Source organism: Giraffa tippelskirchi, chromosome Y (assembly GCF_054371585.1).
Source record: "Giraffa tippelskirchi isolate mGirTip1 chromosome Y, T2T-mGirTip1v1.2.pri, whole genome shotgun sequence".
NCBI lineage: Eukaryota > Metazoa > Chordata > Mammalia > Artiodactyla > Giraffidae > Giraffa > Giraffa tippelskirchi.
Window position 1 is genome coordinate 21,307,459 of NC_137290.1, and position 5,694 is coordinate 21,313,152.

Below are 5,694 nucleotides of genomic sequence, written 5' to 3' on the forward strand. Positions count from 1 at the left end.
TGCTGTCGTGGTGCCTGCGGCTGTATGCCTTACGTTCAAATCCCTGGTTCCAGTGAATTAGGGTGGAATGAGATGCTCGATATCCTGCAGGAAAAGGAGTATGGGAGAAAGACCTAAATCACTTTCCAATTCAACCTACACTTTTCTGCCCCCACTCCACAAATCCAAGGACCTGCCTCTTACCAGTGACATTAATGAGATAGTCCTTAACAAGCACTTCATCCTGGAAATACCTATTCTTCCAGAAGGACAATGTGATGTTGCAGAGATGAGTGGGATTCCTGAGTTCTTTCACATGCCAGGACAAAGTGTGGGGAGTGGTGTAGGGGTGGGTGGGTATGACACATCTTTACAGAAGAGCTGTCCTTTCCTGTTTCCAGGGGTAAATCATGTCCTCTCCCCTCCCCAGTCACCTTCCCTCCACAATTATCAGTGTCTCCTGCATGACCTTCAAGTTGGTGATGAAGTGAAGCATGTCTTCATCTTGGTCAGCCATCATAGCTGACATTTGGGGGTGGTTCATAAACTGCTTTAGGTCAAGGAGCCTCTAGATGCTAGAGGAAAAAAGTGCTGGAAGGACAAATCTAGCCTAAAGAGTAAAATGGCACTATCTGACTTCAACTTGCGATGAGTTAACTCCTCACATTTCTGTTAACGTAGACTGTATGAAGGCATGACAAGCCCCAAGGCTGTACCTATGAATGCACTACCAGAGTAGGTTCTGTTCCTAACAGGAAAGGCCCTAAGCTCCATCTCAGCCTCCTAAAACATAGCTTACTTCTGGAAAACAGGCACTCCTACGTACAGGCACTCCTATGTGCATGAGCATTTACACAACCAAACCTCACCCCCAAATTCACTCAGCTTTTCAGAGAAGACCTGGATCCCAGACAAGCCTTTTCTCTGAAGAGTCCCTGGTGCTAATGACAATTCTGATTGGGACCTCTGCAAGTTAAGCCCAAGTAGCAATTTGTGCTAATCAGAACAGCAAGGACATCATACCGAATATCGGGAACAGATACACAGAACGGTAACCAATACCCAGCATCCAAAAAATACATTTTGTACCAGAACTGCCAGATCTCTAAACCGCTTCTGCAATTACCCAGGTTAAAAAAAAAAAAATTCACAAGCACCACACCAAGGGATACAACTTCGACCCAGAATTCACGGATTCCCTGGATGATGGCACTTCTGTGTTCTAGACTCAGCTTCCGCCTCTGGCAGTTGTTGTGCGAGCGTGGGCCCTTTGGGCTTTCTTATTCACGGAATCCAGCTCCACCTGCAGGGCCGTCAGGGCCTCCAGTGCGGGCTGGTCCCTGGGGGCTCTGGGGCTTGGATGTTCCTGGCCCTGCTCCTCGTAGGCCACCACCTCCACCTCCTCCATGACGTCTAACACCAGCAGCTGGAACTCCTGCCCGAATCCCGCCAACTCTCCTTCCTCCAGGGCCGCACCTTCCTCTACCGCCTCCACTCAGAAGAGGGCGGCCTCCTCGCCTGGTGCACTACCTGCGGCCTGCATTGCCTCTGCTGCCCCCACCGTGCTGGTAGGTCCCAGGGTCCCTCCCTCGTGAAGACCCGGGCACACAACTAAGACCCAGGATCCCGGGGTGCTGCCGCATTTCTCTGGCCCCATCTCACTCTCCATGGTGTTCTGGCCGTAGCCCAGAACCACGAAGAAGCTGGACGTGAGAGCACAGCTGGCGGCTGGCAAAGCCCGCCCACCAGTGGCAGTCTACGTGGCACAACCAACTGGTTACTTGCCCACAGCCAATGAGCAGGGAAAGGGAGACAGCCATGCACAGAACCGTGCGCCACCACGCATGGGTAATATGCTGGCGGGAAGGACCTGAACTCTATACCCTGACCTCCAGACCTCATCACAGAACCAATCTAATGGAGTCAAAAGGCGTTCGCTCACGGGACACACCCCTTGGAATTCTGGGCACGCAGGGGCCCAACTTGGCTCAGTGCACAGTGCGCCGGTCCACACAAGCCATTTGCCTGACCAACAGTGTAGATGTGCCAGACCAGTGACTGGGCGAGCCAGGCCAGCTGGAGTCGAAGGCAAGGAATCTGAAGGTGATACTGCAGCCACCGTCAAGCTTGAAGTTGCCACTGGGGCAGCGGGCGACTCTGTGTGCTCAGGGATTCACACAGGTGACACAGGGTTTGTGGGTACATCAGGGACACAGGTGCTCACCTTGGATCTAAACGGCAAGCCACGGGCAGAGCGTGGGTTTGGTGGGGGTGGGGGGCGGCGGGGGAGGCGCTATTACCGCTGACCTCACCAAAGTTCACCGCCTGCAGAGTCCGTCCCTAACCGTGTGCCTTAGGCTTGAGCAGTGTCAGGAATGCAGCCATACTCTGAGGATGAAGCAGCACACTTTCCTCGGCTCGCTCTTCGGGCCCCACAACGCAGCCCCAAGCCAAACCACACTGGAGCCCCTGGCCTGCTGTCTGTCAGCTCTTGGCCTTTCCCCTGGCCCAGAGCTTAGAGCAGGCACCCCGGCGGCTAAGGATGTGCTCCTGCGGATGCACTTCTCAGAGAAGCAGAGCTCCTTCTGCAAGTGTTTCAAGTGGACCAAAATGCTCCTCCTGACCATTGCTTCCTCTCTTCCTCTCGGCCACATAGCTAACGTGGGCACACTGAACTTAAGTGCCTGGATAGATGCAATGCTCACACTCTGCCTCCTAGGATGTCTGGTGTTTCACACTGAGCACCTAACTTAGGCCACACACACACACACAGAGGAACAGGTGACACAAGCACAGACGTGTACACACATACGCGTAACGCACCAGGATACAAATGCAAACAGGTGTTTCAGAGACTGAAGAACCAATGGTTTACAGGAAATGCAAAGATTTCCTTATTTCTCATAGGGAAATGTTCATTCTGATCATCAGATGTGAAATATAGAGAAGTTCGAGTTTCACGAAGGAAAATTAGTGCCTAGATTTTGATGCAGTTAATAAAGAAAACTCCAGACTTCATGGTGGACAGTCATTCTTTTCTATATAAGAAATACAAAGAATTAAGTATTTCACGAAGAAACAGTGGTGCCCAGAATTTCTTTTATGAAACAGAATTCCAATTCCCTGTTGGTTCCCATATCTTAATTGCATACTTCATGTCAGTAAAATTTCATTAAGATTTTCACATAGGAAATGTATACAACTTCAGCATTCAGGCAGCAAAGCATATGCTCAACTTTTCATATCTGAAATACCTGGAATTCCCCATTCATGTAGGAAAACGTGTGCACAGATATCCACATGTGAAACAGACAAGATTCCATATATGATGAAAAAATTATATAAGTAGATTTTCAAACATGAAGTACATATTTCCTATTTCATGTAGAAAAATCTGCACCCATGTTCTCACATGTGAGATAGAGAAAATTACATATTTCATACAGAAAAATCATCTTTCGGATTTTCCTCAGCACGAAGCAGGGAATGCAAAGCAGTGCTCTGGAACAACCCAGAAAAATAGCGTAGGAGGGCATGTGGGAGAGGCTCCAGGATGGGCGGGACCCCGATATACTTATGGCTTATTAATGTTGATGCATGGCAGAAACCATCACGATATTGTATAGTAATTAACCTCCAGTTAACATTTAAGAAAATGTTACAGTTTGAGAAAAGTGAAAGAACAAGGGGACTCGACTCTGCTCTGTGGTGACCTAAATGGGAAGGAAATGCAAAAATGAGGGGATATATGTACACTTAAAATGGATTCACTTGGACATACGTACTCAGAAACTAAAGCAACATTGCAATGCAACTATAGCCTGATGATAATTGTTTCAATCATATTACATGTCAAGTATAATTCCAGCAGTGAATAAATAAATGGTAGCCTCGTTTGCAATATATATCCATGGGGACATTATTCTAAGTTAAATATTTCAGTTAGAGGAAGATGAAATCTTTTACATCACATGACATTGTGAAGTTGAAATCCCTGCATTATAGAAACAGAGTAGAATGTGGTCCTCGGGCTACTGGAAATGGCCCGTGATGGTCCAAGTTACCAACTTTTAGTCACCGGTTGAATAAGCTCATCAAGGAAGATACTGTAATAGAGGCAGGATGGAAAACGGTGTTGCAGGCCTCAGCCCAAGACCTTCAGTGGAGTTAGAAACCCCAACACCACCCACAGAAAGCCTCTGAGCAGAGTGTAGTGAGATATATTACAGCCTTCCCACAGAGCCCTCTAGGCCCTTGGGCCTTGGGATGGGGAATGAACTGTGGAGCTTGGGAACAGGCTGTGTCTTGCAGAGTCCCAGAGGCTTTGCTGAAGCCACTGACTGGTCTGGCCCAGGTTTCAAAGCAATGGCCAACGTGTTTCATTCCCACCTCCACGACTGAATGGTTGTGGCAATCTGCATGGGTCACAGTCTACAGGACCCAGCTCTCCAACTGGGTAGACTGAGGAGGCTGAGGGTCAGCTACATAGTGGGTACCTGGCTCCCTCATTGAAGGTGGCTGGACAGTGTATGGGGGCCTTGGAAAGAGGAGGGCACAGAGAACTGAGAATTGCCTCTTCCACCTAGGACTGGGCACTTCTGGAAGTAACAAGAGTGGGTGCTAGATGAATGCTCCATGACTAGGATAACCGGCCTGCACAGGGAACCCCCACATCCCAACCAGTACCGTGGAGGGTGAATGTCAAGCTTGGGACCTATCCTTTCGGGAAATAGGGAATAGGGAATATTTGCTTTCCTCAAGGATTACAGGAACACAGTTAGCTGACCACCAGTTACTTCAAGAACACAAGATCTGACACCAGGAAATTTGCAAGAGCTAATCACATCCATCCCTCACCTTTCCTATACATAGCCTTTGCTGAACGCTTTGAGGGAGTTGTTTTTTTTTTTTTCTTTTTTCCATTGCCTTAGGCTTTTATTCTTTTTTAATACAAGCATTTAAAATTATGAACACTTCCAAACATGCATCTCATGAATTTTGGTACACTGTGTTTTTATTATCACTGAGTTCAAATATTTTCTAATTTTTCTTTTTATTTTTTACCTCTTTTTTAAAATTTATATCAATTGGAGGCTAATTACTTTACAATATTGTAGTGGCTTTTGCCATGCATTCACATGTAACAGCCCTGGGTGTACATGCGTTCCCCATCCCGACCCTCCCACCTCCCTCCCCATCCCATCCCTCAGAGTCATTCACCCCACTACACCAGCCCTGACACCCTGTCTCATGCATCGAATCTGGACTCGCGATCTATTTCACATACTATACATGTTTCAATGCTATTCTCTCAAATCATCCCACCCTCACCTTTTCCCACAGAGTCCAGCAGTCTGTTCTTTACATATGTGTCTCTTTTGCTGTCTAACATATAGGGTCATCATTACCATCTTTCTAAATTTCATATATTTGCATTAATATACTGTGTTGGTGTTTTATCTTTCTGGCTTACTTCGCTCTGTATAATAGGCTCCAGTTTCATCCACCTCATTAGAACTGATTCCAATGCATTCTTTTTAATGGCTGAGTAAAATTCCATTGTGTGTATGGATCAGAGCCTTCTTCTCTTTTTGTCTGCCAATGGACATCTAGGTTGTTTCCATGTGCTAGCTATTGTAAACACTGCTGTGAATAACATTGGGGTACATGAGTCTCTTTCGGTTCTGGTTTCCTCCATGTGTATGTCCAGCAGTG